This window comes from Megachile rotundata, chromosome 13, assembly GCF_050947335.1.
Source record: "Megachile rotundata isolate GNS110a chromosome 13, iyMegRotu1, whole genome shotgun sequence".
In the NCBI taxonomy this organism is placed as follows: domain Eukaryota; kingdom Metazoa; phylum Arthropoda; class Insecta; order Hymenoptera; family Megachilidae; genus Megachile; species Megachile rotundata.
In genome coordinates this window covers 13,648,628-13,664,031 of record NC_134995.1, presented here as the reverse complement: position 1 = coordinate 13,664,031, position 15,404 = coordinate 13,648,628, and the positions used below count along the sequence as shown (strand labels likewise).

General features: G+C 37.3%; 1 protein-coding gene across 14 annotated transcripts in view; it reads left to right on the top strand.

Moving 5' to 3' along the window:
• Oamb (Octopamine receptor in mushroom bodies) overlaps positions 1–15,404 on the top strand; it is a 265,798-nt gene that overhangs the window by 78,756 nt on the left and 171,638 nt on the right. The window contains exon 1 of one of the 14 annotated variants that reach the window (XM_076538565.1): positions 4,355–4,541. The exons of the other annotated variants lie outside the window; for them this stretch is intronic. The gene's annotated coding sequence lies outside the window, so the exon portion shown is untranslated. Of the gene's footprint in view, positions 1–4,354; positions 4,542–15,404 lie in introns of those variants that run through there. 14 annotated transcript variants of the gene reach the window in all.

Genomic DNA, 15,404 nt, shown 5'->3' with positions numbered 1-15,404 from the left:
TGGACTGGTATTCAGAGTACTTTGGTTTTGCTAATTTTTAATGTTGTAGTAGTTGTATTTTGGGTGTTATTCGGAATTTTAGGTGTTAGGGCAGTTGATACTCGAGGCGTGGAGTATTGAAGAAGTGGAGGTTTCAATGTGTATCTATCGCGTCGAGAATTCAATGTGTTGAGAATTCAAGGCGTTGAGTACTTGACGCGTTGAGTAGTCAACGCGTTAGGTATCTGACGAGTTGAGTATTCAACGCATCAAATTTCCATTGCGTCGAGAATTCGAAGCATTAGATATCTCACGCGTCGAGTAGTCAACGCGTTAGGTATCTCACGCGTCGAGTAGTCAACGCGTTAGGTATCTGACGCGTCGAGTATTCCACGCATCAAATTTCCATTGCGTCGAGAATTCGAAGTATCAGATATCTGGCGCGTCGAGTTCTCAACGCGTTAGGTGTCTCACGCGTCGAGTAGTCAACGCGTTAGGTATCTCACGCGTCGAGTAGTCAACGCGTTAGGTATCTGACGCGTCGAGTATTCAACGCATCAAATTTCCATTGCGTCGAGAATTCGAAGCATTAGATATCTCACGCGTCGAGTAGTCAACGCGTTAGGTATCTCACGCGTCGAGTAGTCAACGCGTTAGGTGTCTCACGCGTCGAGTAGTCAACGCGTTAGGTATCTCACGCGTCGAGTAGTCAACGCGTTAGGTATCTGACGCGTCGAGTATTCCACGCATCAAATTTCCATTGCGTCGAGAATTCGAAGTATCAGATATCTGGCGCGTCGAGTTCTCAACGCGTTAGGTGTCTCACGCGTCGAGTAGTCAACGCGTTAGGTATCTGACGCGTCGAGTATTCAACGCGTTAGGTATCTGACGCGTCGAGTATTCAACGCGTTAGGTATCCGACGCGTCGAGTAGTCAACGCGTTAGATATCTGACGCATCGAGTATTCAACGCATCAAATTTCCATTGCGTCGAGAATTGAAAGTATCAGATATCTGACGCGCCGAGTAGTCAACGCCTTAGGTATCTAATGCGTCGAGTATTCAACGCGTTAGGTATCTGACGCGTCGAGTATTCAACGCGTTAGGTACTCGACGCGCCGAGTATTCAACGCATCAAATTTCCGTTGCGTCGAGAATTGAAAGTATCAGATATCTGACGCGTAGAGTAGTCAACGCCTTAGGTATCTAATGCGTCGAGTAGTCAACGCATTAGGTATCTCACGTGTCGAGTATTCAACGCATCAAATTTCCATTGCATCGAGAATTCAAAATGTCAAGAATACGATGCATCGGTACTTCACGCATCGAGTACTCCACGTGCCAGGCATTCAACGCGTCGAGTACTCAACGTGTTATATATTTGATGCGTTGGGTATTCAACATGTTAGGCACCTGACGTGCCGAGTATTCAATCAAATATCATTATGTCGAGAATTTAATATGACGAGTATTCAACGCTCGGTATTCGCCACTTAAAGCGAAGCACCTGAAACACTCAGTATTCTAATCTATGTCTAGAATACTACAGAGCATTGTGTGTTTACTGTATCACGATAGGTACTCATAGAATTAAGGGTTTCATCGTTCGAGTACAAGTATGAATTATTTAAATGTATCTACAGAAAATTAACTCTTAACCTACAATTTTCTGAACAGCTACATCCTTATTCCTGAAACTTGAAGACCACTGAAGAAAGTTAAAAAGACCACTGAAAGTTAAGAAGTTAGGTTATGTATTCTTAGGTTACATGATCCTTACGTGCATCACGAGTGACATCTCACTGTAAGGTATAATAATAGCGTACAATGCAGGATATATAATATGTAGATATAATAAGCTTTTTTAAAATGACAACCATAGAACCACCCTTTATCCACATATTCAAACAATTAATCCAATCCATAACGCTGTGATATTTACCAGAAATAGCAGGATTTAGCCATACGAGAATGATCCGTTTGATAGCTAATAAATCACCGTATTTTCGAAGCTGGGGCGTTTGTTTACGAATTTCGGGGCAGGGGGTGTAACCGTACTGATATTTCGCGTAGTATAGCGACATATAGAACTAGCAAGAACCGTCGAGCTCCGGCGAGCGTGTAAGAGCGCGTGGGACGCGAACGCGGGGGAGTTGCAACACGGGACTTTGCGGGAAATTCTAAACGGGGGTGGAAGACTGAGAGAAACAGAGAACCGGAGGGAACAGTTGAATTAGGGGATTGAAAGGAGCGAGACGAAGATACGAGGCGAAACGCTGGAGGGAAACGATGACAATGATTGGTAGAGAGGGAAAGGTCGGAAAATCGATGCACTCGGGAAAATAAATAACGAAAGGTGAACCTTGATCGCGATGAAACCTTTCGCTATGATTTCAATTGCTCGTTATGGCTTGCCGAGTTATGAAAGTGCTAACTGGATTTGAAGATCTGTCAAGTTCAGAGACGGTAGACTCCTTCGTAATGGTTTGACAAATTAAAAATTGCTTGTGAGGCTCCTTAAAACAAATTCAAAATACGTACATTATTCTACAACATTTTTAAACGTACATGTTATTGAATTTACTGCAAAAGAAGTTTTGTACGAGTCTGCTAAAACAATTTCAAAATACGTACATCATTCTACAACATTTTTAAACGTACATGTTCTTGAATTTACTGCAAAAGAAGTCTTGTAAGAGTCTGCTAAAACAAATTCAAAATACGTACATAATTCTACAACACCTTTAAACATACGTGTTTTTGAATTTACTGCAAAAGAAGTCTTGTAAGAGTCTGCTAAAACAAATTCAAAATACGTACATAACTCTACAACACTTTTAAACATACATGTTCTTGAACTAACTGCAAAAGGAATTATATAAAAGCTTGCTAAAATAGGTTGAAAATATATGTACAATTCTTATGTCAATAATTTATGTAGTCTTCTTGTGAAGCTTTCTAAAATACATTAAAAATATGTTCATAATTCTACGACATTTTTAAACATATGTGTTCTTAAATTAATTGCAAAAGAAGTCTTGTAAGAGTCAGCTAAAACAGACTGAGAATATGTGTACAGTTGTTATGTCAAAAATTTATGTAGGACTCTTTTGAAGCTTTTTAAAAAGCATTGAAAATATATGCACAATTCTACACACTTTTAAACATATATGTTCTTGAACTAACTGCAAAAGGAATCATATGAAAGCATGCTAAAATAGGTTGAAAATATATTTACAATTCTTATGTCAATAATTTATGTAGTCTTCTTGTGAAGCTTCCTAAAAAGCACTGAAAACATGTGCACGATTCCACCACACCTTCAGACATACATGTTCTTGGATTTACTGCAAAAGAAGTCTTGTGAAGGGTTGCTGAAATGCGTTGAAAATGTGTGTACAGTTCTACCACGCCTTTAGAGATACATATTCTTGGAGTAACTGTGAAAGAAATTTTATTAACCCCTTACAATATCATGACGCACTGCTGACGCACTCGTGAGGCTTCCTACATTTGACCCAACCTGTCCTTCAATTTTGTGAATGAATAACTAGAAAATTTAAGGAGTTAAGTATCACATCAGCTAGACAAGAAAGTGTACAGAAATTTTATATGAACTGTATTGAAGCACCCTTCTACTCACAATTAACCCCTTACAATGTCGTGACGCACTGCTGACGCACTCGTGAGGCTTCCTACATTTGACCAGACCTGTCCTTCAATTTTGTGAACGAATAACTAGAAAATTTGAGGAGTTAAACCCAGTACCACATCAGCTAGACAAGAAAGTGTACAGAAATTTGATATGACCTGTATTGAAGCACCCTCCAGCCATAATTAACCCCTTACAATGTCGTGACGCACTCGTGACGCTCCCTATATTTGACCAGACCTGTCCTTCAATTTTGTGAACGAATAACTAGAAAATTTAAGGAGTCAAGTATCACATCAGCTAGACAAGAAAGTGCACAGTTTGATATGAACCACCCTCACAGTTTGGTATTGAATCCTCCACATTGACATATTTTGAAACATTGCGAAACACAGGTACAATCGAAGAAAGAACGTAAACTCTAAAAATTTATGCAGGAGATAATAGGAATGGCGTGTTATTTGAAAAAGCAGATGCCCACCCTCGTAAACCTAATCCAAACACGACGGTGCACCCCCGAGCATATTCAAATAAAGAGTAAGAAGCGGTGTAAAATAAAAGTGGGGGATGAAAAAGCGAGGGGAAGAGACAGTAGGAAGAAAGAAGCGTTTTGAGCGGCTCGAAGGAAGCCGGAAGGAGAGGGAGATGCGAATTCCGGTGGCGGAGACGCGCATGCGGCTGCAATGCCACGGTGCGCCCGGATCCTCAGTGCGCTCTCAAACGCCAAGCGTCCAGGAGCGATCCGCACCTCCCGAAACGCTCCGGGAATCGTCGCGATCGTGTCTCTGTGCGAACAGGTGCTAACCGCGAAACCTAACCGAGAAATGCCTTTCGACCCTCGCTGAGTCCGCGCATTCTACCCCCCGGGAGAAGGATGAACGAAAGGATGTTCCGCTCACGCCGGAGATCGAGTAAGAATCGAGATCGATAGTGAAGGTGCTCGAGATTTTCCCGCGCGAACCGTGCTGCGGATTTTCTGCTCCCTTTCACCGGGATCCTTACGGGATGTGTATCGGTTTCTTGCAAATGTGCGATGCAGGTTTGACGTTTATTCCGCTTTAATTACGTCGATTGAACGCTGGATTTATGGAACAGTTATTTGAAATTATGGAAGAAGCTTGAAAATTATGAAACGCTTCGAAATTCTGGTAAAATGGATGTTCAGTCTTCGTTGGGGTAAAGCATCGTTGCATAAGCTGGCTTACGTATTCGGTATTTATTTTTATAGTTCGGTTTTGGTTTGTGTAGGTGAACATTAAACTTGAGGTATAAGTTACCACTTATATCAGTTACCAGATATACCTATCTGGGGTTAGCTAGTATTTTTATGAGTCAAAAGGTGGTGAGTCAGATGACTTAGTGTACAAGTATGAAATTATTTCTAAGGTCCGATTGGTCTAAGAACAGATTGGTACTCATTTGCATAAATACCTCAGACTATTGTCTCAAGTATTATACCTTAGAAGGTTATTTTCTCCAGACTTCCATCGAAACATATTGACCGCAGTTTTTACTTGACCATACACGTTCGCCAAAAGAAATGTCCTTAGTAGGCGTGACGGTCAAAAAGACCGACGTATCAACACGTGACACACGTCAAATAATCTGACAATCAAAATAAGTGTGAATTTCAGCATTGACGCCTACTCCGAGATTAGGCAAATGAGTTTGAAAGACCTGCAGCGCAGAAAATCTGACACGTTTGTTTTCATCATGAAAATAAAGAACGTCACAAAAAATGGTGAAATCCCAAGATCTTCAACTTACGGAAAAAGTGCAACTTGACAATTGAATTATCTGGAAGAAGCTTGAATATTCGTAAATTTGTAAATCAGCAATTGTAATTTGAAGTCCGTTCTCGGAACCCTTCATCTTTCGACGCCATGATCATTAATTCCAGTTAATTCACTTTCGAGCATCCTTTTTCATCGAGCAAACAGGTGTAACTTTCTGACTGGGAACACAAGTTTTAGCCTAACTTTTAATTAGTTATTAAGCTCCCTTTCTCGCGAGAAAATTAATGCGAAACGACGTAGAATCGTTTACTCGTCCTCCTTTGCTTATTAAAACAAAAAGGACAAAAGTGTCGAGCCTGTATCAACACCTTAAGCAAGATTAATTGTTATCGTGAAAAGTATATTTCTACAACGAACTAATACCGCAACATCTATATATCTTAATTAACGTTCGCTGTTTACCTGTCGCGCCATTTTAAAAAGCAGTTCTCGCTTTTCCATTATCATCTGTCAAACGAATGCGTTTATAGAACGTTAATTCGGGCAGTGTATTTCAATTGTCTTCGCGTTGATAAATTCGCCACTTGTTTGAATAGAAAGAGAGGTTAGAATGTGGTGGAAAGAGAGGTTAGGGTACGGTGGAAAGAGAGGTTGGAATTCGGTAAAAAGGGAGGTTAGAATTCGGTAAAAAGAAAGGTTAGAGTGCAACATGTCAAGGAACATGGAGGAGCAGTTCTTGAATGTGCAGTGCTGAAGATACCAAAAGCAGTCAAAAATAATTTTGAAGTTCCAAATGATCAAACTAGAAAATTTCTAGAACTCCCAAGGGTCTAATTTTCAAATTCCTAAAATTGCAGAGGGTCTCTACAGAAAATGATCGAAGGTTTGAAGTTCCAAATGATCAAACTAGAAAATTTCTAAAAATCCCAGGGTCCGATTTTCGAATTCCTAAAATTACAGAAGACCTTTGCAGAAAATAATCGAAAGTTTGAAGCTCCAAATGATAAAACTAGAAAATTTCTAAAAATCCCAGGGTCCGATTTTCGAATTCCAAAAATTACAGAACCTCTGCAGAAAACGATCGAAAGTTTGAAGTTCAGAAATATACAAACTTTGCACTTGGAAAAAATTAACCCTAAGTTTAATTTTAATGCTCGAATATTTGTTCATCTAATGTTGGAGTACCTAAAGCATCTAAACCGCGTGCATAATGAAAGAAAGCGCGCCCTCGAATTTGTCAGAGATAAAAAGCAATCGATGTTAGGTGTTGTACCTAATTACGGCTTAATTGCATCGTGCTCGAAGACGATTCGCCATTGCCGCGTGATTCACGGCCGTTAACGTTCGCTCGATCTGCCTCTCGTTCTTGTTATTATTAGTGTTATTATTATTATTTCCTCTGACTTTATCGGGGGAGTTTGATCGCGCGTGTTGCTCCACGAGAGTGCGATATCAGCCGCCATTTCGAGACTGCGAATCTATAATTACGACTGCTGCTCGATCTTTAACTCTTTGCCGGAAAAATAGAAAAGAATTAACCCCCTTTTCGCGATGATATTTTGTTTGATCGCGCTGCGATCGTTGATATTATTTATAGGTAACGTGGAAAGTTTTGTAATTATACACACGCGAAAGATAAGTTAAATATCATATTCTTTATGTATTAATTAATATACTTGAGTTGGGAAGTTAAATACTGTGAATCAGAAGCTTTATTAGCCACGTGTCATACGTTGATTATAGTAATTGAACGGTAAATGTATTTCGGTATAAAACTGCCTTCATAGAGACAGGTTCGAATGAAAAAATAAAATTCTGTTACTAACAGCTGATATAAAAAAATTATTCAAAAAAATCTTACCCTTGAACAATTAATAGTACAAAGATATTTAGAACATTGAATGCATTTCTGTATAAAATTGCTTTGATAAAGACAAGTTGAAATGCAAAAATAAAATTCTGTTACTAACAACTAATATAAAAAAATTATTCAGAAAAATCTTACTCTTGAACAATTAATATATACAAAGATATTTAGAACATTAAATGTATTTCTGCATAAAATTGCTTTGATAAAGACAAGTTGAAAAACAAAAATAAAATTCTGTTACTAACAACTAATATAAAAAAATTATTCAGAAAAATCTTACCCTTAAACAATTAATAGTACAAAGATATTTAGAACATTAAATGTATTTCTGTATAAAATTGTTTTAATAAAGACAAGTTGAAAAACAAAAATAAAATTCTGTTACTAACAACTAATATAAAAAAATTATTCAGAAAAATCTTACCCTTGAACAATTAATATTGTCAAAGATATTTAGAACATTAAATGTATTTCTGTATAAAATTGCTTTAATAAAGACAAGTTGAAAAACAAAAATAAAATTCTGTTATTAGCAGCTGATATAAAAAAATTATTCAGAAAAATCTTACCCTTGAACAATTAATATCTACAAAGATATTTAGAACATTAAATGTATTTCTGTATAAAATTGCTTTGATAAAGACAAGTTGAAAAACAAAAATAAAATTCTGTTATTAGCAGCTGATATAAAAAAATTATTCAGAAAAATTTTACCCTTGAAGAATTGATATCGACAAAGATATTTAAAGTTTAGATATTATGTAACATAGTACAAATTAATATGAAAGAGATTATAGTACAATCTGTAGCAGTGTTTACATGGTATACTTTGCTCGTTGAATAATTCAATGATTTCCACCCCTCTGATACCCCTGTATCTCTCATTTGCTTTTCCTTTCATCGATGAAGTAGCGAACAGTTTTAGGATAATAAACGAGTCTAGGTTTGTGTGGGCGAATGCTGGGTAATTAGGGGATGTTATTCCTGGTGTCGACGGGAAAGGACAAGGGGGATGAAAATCCCTTTGCGCGTGGGTGAGGAATAATAGCGGGGAAAAATTTATAAAGAAAGGGTGCTTCGGGATGTTCGATGCTTTTTACTTCTTGTCGCTTTTTATATTGCTTGTATTATGGATCACTGTAAACCATTTACAATTCTATTTACTCGTTTCTTACTGTGTATACAATTTTTAATTTGTAAAAATCCTGAAAAAGACAATCGAAGAAATTGTTAATTTGTAAAAATCCTAAAAATGTCGGTCGAAGGAATTTTTAATTTGTAGAAATCTTACAAATGTCAGTGGAAAAAATTTTTAATTTGTAAAAATCCTAAAAATGTCGGTCGAAGAAATTTTTAATTTGTAAAAATCCTAAAAATGTCAGTCGAAGGAATTTTTAATTTGTAAAAATCCTAAAAATGTCAGTCGAAGGAATTTTTAATTTGTAAAAATGTCAGTCGAAGAAATTTTTAATTTGTAAAAATCCTAAAAATGTCAGTGGAAAAAATTTTTAATTTGTGAAAATCCTAAAAAAGATAGTTGAAATGTTTGAGTGAATTTTTAAATTGGAAAAAATAATTTCTGAAGTTCGAAAATCTCAAGGATAGGGTGATCAACGCGTAGCACGACCTCATACGTTGATGACATCGTTCATCGGGAATAATAATTACACCGTCTGTAATTACCACTCGCGATAATTAATGTTCGTTGTGTAGCGTACTGATTACAAATTCGATGGCTATCGACGTGAAATCGTGCGTCATAATCGATGCTGTTTGACCATTTCCTATTGATCTGTAATTTAGCTTCTTTTCTCTGCGATAGCTTCCCTACAAACCTGTTCATAAAATCAAGAAACTGAGTGCACAACAAAATAATTTCTTAATGAAATATATTGTTGAAACAATTATTCCTTCGTAACTTAAAATTGAAACCAGAGACAATACACCAGAATGAAACCATAATGAAAATCAAATTATAATTCTGTATAAAAATTTTGGAGTTCCCAAATTCTCAAATTTTCACCTTCTCAAATTCCTAAATTCTCAAATCCCCACACTCTCAAGTTCCCAATTTCTCAAATTACCAAATTCTCGAGTTCCCAAATTCTCAAATTTCCAACTTCTCAAATTACCAAATTCTCGAGTTCCCAAATTCTCAAATTCCCACCTTCTCAAATTACCAACTTCTCAAGTCCCCAAACTCCGAAGTCCCCAATTTCTCAAATTACCAAATTCTCGAGTTCCCAAATTCTCAAATTCCCAAATTCTCAAATTCCCAACTTCTCAAGTCCCCAAACTCCGAAGTCCCCAATTTCTCAAATTACCAAATTCTCGAGTTCCCAAATTCTCAAATTCCCAAATTCTCAAGTCCCCAAACTCCCAAGTCCCCAAACTCCCAAGTCCCCAAACTCCCAAGTCCCCAAACTCCCAAGTCCCCAAACTCCCAAGTCCCCAAACTCCCAAGTCCCTAATTTCTCAAATTCCCAAATTCTCAAGTCCCCAAACTCTCAAGTTCCCAATTTCTCAAATTATAATTACCAAATTATAATTCAGTAAAATAATTCTTGAAAATTGCAATGCACTCAAAAATAGCCTAAAGAAATAATACACTAAACGTTATTAAATTCCACATTAAACGTTAGATAAGAAGTCTGTAGTTGGTCAGACAGTGCTCGTTTAAAGGTGATCAGACGATTGCAGTACGTTCTTAGCCAGTTAACTGTCAGACAATTAGTCCGGGTCTGTTTTCCGTTAAACAGTGACCAGACAAGTGGAACAAGATCGTTCTTGACCAGATTGTAGTCAGAGAAATGGAACGTGGCTCGTACTGGTGAAACAATAATGAGACAGGTAGAATGAACACGGTTGAATAAGTGAAATAAGGTCACCTCGAGGTTCAAGTAGAATAGGTACGTGCGTGGTCAGACAGAGATTCAAACCAACTGAATAAAATCATTTATGTATGCTGTAGAATACTTGTGACAGCAAAAATAATTACCGTGCACTTTGCGAGTAGATGAAGAGTGCAGTTGAGGACCTTTTTGAGATGGTAATTTGCAATTTATTTTATTTTGATGGTATTGTTTGGAGAGATGGGGTGGAAGTAGGTGGAATTCTGACGGTGATCAAATTTTTATTTTTGTAATTCTTGGAGCTTCAAATTTTTTGGTTGGTTAATTCTCGAGTTTCTGAATTCTCAAATTTCCAAATTCTCAAAGTCCTAAATTCTCAAATTCGCAGTTTCTCAAATTTCCAAATTCTCAAGTTCCCAAATTCTCGAGTTCCCAAATTCTCAAATTTCCAAATTCTCAAGTTCCCAAATTCTCAAATTACCAAATTCTCGAGTTCCCAAATTCTCAAATTTCCAACTTCTCAAATTCCCAAATTCTCGAGTTCCCAAACTCTCAAATTCCCACCTTCTCAAATTCCCAAATTCTCAAATTCCCAAATTCTCAAGTCCCCAAACTCTCAAGTTCCCAATTTCTCAAATTACCAAATTCTCGAGTTCCCAAATTCTCAAATTTCCAACTTCTCAAATTCCCACCTTCTCGAATTCCCAAATTCTCAAATTCCCAAATTCTCAAGTCCCCAAACTCTCAAGTTCCCAATTTCTCAAATTACCAAATTCTCGAGTTCCCAAATTCTCAAATTTCCAACTTCTCAAATTCCCAAATTCTCGAGTTCCCAAACTCTCAAATTCCCAAATTCTCAAGTCCCCAAACTCCCAAGTCCCCAATTTCTCAAATTCCCAATTTCTCAAATTGCCAAATTCCAAAATCCCCAAACTCTCCAATCCCCAATTTCTCAAATTCCCACCTTCTCAAATTCCCAAATTCCAAAATCCCCAAACTCTCCAACCCCCAATTCCTCAAACTCCCCATTTCCCCACTTCCCATCTCCCGAATCCCAAAATTCCCAAATTGCCCCACTTCCGCAAACCCCAATATCCCCCCCCAGCACGAAATTATGATTTGTAGTTTTAATTCCACAATTTCCTCGGACGAAAACGGAGGTTCCGAAGAGCTCTCAAGAAGAAGAGCCGTAGCAAATATTAAGTTAAGACGTAGCTGAAAAATGTTTAGCAGAAGCAAAAGGGTAATTTCGAATCACCTTTGAAAATTGATAAGCTTCCTTCCGTGTCCTCGTTTAATTGCAGCTTGATTCGTAGCTAAGAAACAGCCTCTCCGCCCTCTCCATCTCCGCCTCTTCGCTCGCTCGAAGTTAAATTAAGCAGCTTCGAGAGGAAAAACTGCTTCGCGAACCCGTTCAACTCGACTTCGACTTCCAGTCGAAAAAGTTTCATCCAGTTGAGAACGCGGAACACCTGTTCTCGAGTATTTAGAAATGACCAACAATTAACACGTTGGAACGATTTTATGTGTTCGATCCTCTTTCTTTTCATTCTTTCATTACCAGTACGAGGTTCTACCCTTTGTGCTGCTATAACACACTCGTGACGCACTTCGAATAAACTGCACTCGTATTTTCACTGCAATTTTAGTTAGAATTGTTCGAAAGTTATTAATATTCATATTGGGTTAATTATTAATTAATCATCGCTGAATGCGTAATGCACGTAACATTAAAACTTTCTTCAGTTGTTTTCATTTTGTAGAAATATTTGTACAGGACGCAACTGCATAGAACACGCAATTTGTAGGTTAGGTTGATTGATAAATGAGTTATGAGAGTATGAGTGATATTTGTGAAGGAACTATTTAACTTGTAGGTTGGGTTAATTGATAAATGAGTTATGAGAGTATGGGTGATATTTGTGAAGAAACTATTTAACTATTTAACTTGTAGGTTGGGTTAATTGATAAAAGAGTTATGAGAGTATGGGTGATATTTGTGAAGAAACTATTTAACTATTTAACTTGTAGGTTAGGTTAATTGATAAATTAGTTATGAGAGTATGGGTGATATTTGTGAAAAAACTATTTAACTATTTAACTTGTGGGTTAGGTTAATTGATAAATTAGTTATGAGAGTATGGGTGATATTTGTGAAAAAACTATTTAACTATTTAACTTGCAGGTTAGGTTGATTGATAAATGAGTTATGAGAGTATGAGTGATATTTGTGAAGAAACTATTTAACTATTCATATAATATAATAATATACATTCTCGCAAAATGTCGGCAAAAATGAAAGCGTCATCAGTGTTGAATTTTTGTAAACATAAAATTTGTATAGAAGAAAATGGCAGTTAAAAATGCAGGTTTAATAGCTCGTGCACTTATCTTATTTCTATTAAAATCGATCGGGAATCCAGATGCAGAGGAAGTTGGTAATAATAGAGGAACATCATCCGGCGTTGAAGAAATTGCAACATTTATCGCGAACGTCTCCTGGTTCCGTTCGCAGCAGCTTCGGCCAGCAGTTCCCTCGGTATTTTACGATCGTTCTGTAAATAAGTGAACGACCGTGCGCACTGATTTTCCTGGAAACGAGCCATCGTCGACACTTCCGTCCACCATCTCGCTGAATCGCGACGATTAATCGCGAAACAACGTGTCATCTTTTACGAACATTTTTGCGTTGCGAAATATAATCGCGTGGACTTGCTTTTTTAACGCGTCGAACATCCTCAACGTCATCGTTGTTACAAAGATTTATACAATACGTTTTGTGACGCTGACAGGGCAGGTTAGGTTCAAACGTTAGGTTAGGTTAATATACGTTAGTCATTTTTAGATTTACAAAGCCGTTTTCATACTTGTAAGTGATATGTGGGTTTGTTATATTCTGGCGATGTTTAAAAATATCAAATTAGGAATTTTTGGTTTATTAACAATTCTGATTTTGAGGAGTTCACACGTTAGGTTAGGTTAGTTTACGTTGGTCATTTTTTAATCCACAATGTCGTCTTCATACTTTTAAATGTATGTAAAAAATGATATGTGATGTCGTCCTCATATATTGTTATAATGTGATGTTCAGAAATATCAAATTAAGAATTCTTGTTTTATTAACAATTCTGATGTTGAGGAGTTCAAACGTTATGTTAGTTTAATTTACGTTAATTATTTTTTAATCCTTAATGTCGTTTTCATATTTTTAAATGATATGTAATGTCGTCCTCATATATTGTTATAATGTGATGTTCAGAAATATCAAATTAAGAATTCTTGTTTTATTAACAATTCTGACGTTGCGGAGTTCAAACGTTATGTTAGGTTAATTTACGCCAGTCATTTTTTAATCTACAATGTCGTCTTCATACTTTTAAATGATATGTAAAAAATGATATGTGATGTCGTCCTCATATATTGTTATAATGTGCTGTTCAGAAATATCAAATTAAGAATTCTTGTTTTATTAACAATTCTGACGTTGAGGAGTTCAAACGTTAGGTTAGGTTAGTTTACGTTGGTCATTTTTTAATCTACAATGTCGTCTTCATATTTTTAAATGATATGTAATGTCGTCCTCATATATTGTTATAATGTGATGTTCAAAAGCATCAAACTAAGAATTCTTGTTTTATTAACAACTAGTACATTGATTTCTTATACCGGAGATTATATCCTCCGAAAGGCGAGATACAAGTTTAACGATAACATCAGTCGCGACTGTGAAAAATTCAGCACCGGAGAATGCACTTAAAAAATTACGCAACTTTTCCCCCGGGTGTACTACTTTATCCCCAGCTGTTCGAATCGCCAACCTCCGCAAATTGTTCGCGGAGTTTCAATTAAATAACGCCGAACAGAGGAAATTTTCGTCGGGAATGATAAACGGAGAGAAATTTTGAGCAAACAAGCTCTATCGTGCGTAATCCCGTGCGAAAGACCAGGCCTCGATGGCTCTTAATCCACTCCCGAAGATAAAACTTACCTTTCCCCTTTTAAAACACTGGAAAAGTGTTCAAGTTTTCGCGCGATCTCTTCCCTTCTGTTCTCGTTTTCAACGGCATCGTAAACGATTGCTCGACAACCTTGTCGAAGTTTCATCGAAACGCTCCGGAACTTTCGACATTCGGAAACCGATGATTAAGTTGCTGTCTCGAAATTTCTTGTTGTTCAAAATTGTCTCTCGGTTGTCTCGTAATTATTGTCGCAAAATTGCCTCGTTATTATTTAACTTTAACCTGCAATCTCCTACGCAGTCATGCTCGAATACATAATTATTGCTGCCATGTGAAAATTAATAAAGTTTAAAAACTAAACACGTGTTGCTTTCAATGAACCTTGATTATAATCAGAACTTTACGCAAAATTTAATTGTGATAAAAATTCAAGCCTGGTTCATCCTGACGCACTATGTATGAACTATAGTGTGCGTCACATGTGCGTCATGTGTATGTCATATGTCTGTCATGTGTGCATAATATGTGCATCACATGTGCGTCATGTGTGTGTCATGTGTACGTCATATGTCTGTCATGTCTGCATAACATGTGCATCACATGTGCGTCATGTGTGCGTCATGTGTGCGTCACGAATGTGACATGTGTCCGTCATGTGTGCGTCATATATACGTCATATGTGCAACATGTATCCATCATGTGTCCGTCATGTGTGCGTCACAAGTGCGTCACATATGCGTCATGTGTCTGTCATGTGTGTATCACATGTGCGTCATGTGTGCGTCACGTATACGTTGTGTCCCTCATGTGTGCATTATATGTGCGTCATATGTGCGTCACTTATGGGACATGTGTCCGTCCTGTGTGCGTCACATGTGCATCATGTGTATGTCACGTATGCGACATGTATCAGTCATGTGTGCGTCATATGTGCGTCATGTCTGCGACATGTATCCATCATGCGTTCATCATATGTGTGTCATGTGTGCGTCACATATACGTCATGTGTCCATTATGCGTGTCACATGTGCGTCACGAGTGCGTCACAAAATTTCAGGACAAAAAGTTCAAGATATTCTAAACCTTCCTAGAATGAACTAAAAGTCGCCTAAAAATTATCTAACAAATATTACAATATTATCCAAAATGTCTCCAAAACGTCTTCAAAATTGATAACCTCGTCCTACTTCAGTTTTACGTTTGAGTCCAGAATCAGAGTACTTGTGTGACCAGTCTGGTCACATAACTGTTCTGTTTGCAATGGACGTGAATCGTAGAATTTTCCATACTCGATAAAATGTTTACCGCGTAACACGGAGAGGGTCGGTTTTGCGGTGCGGGTAAACAAAACGTAAGA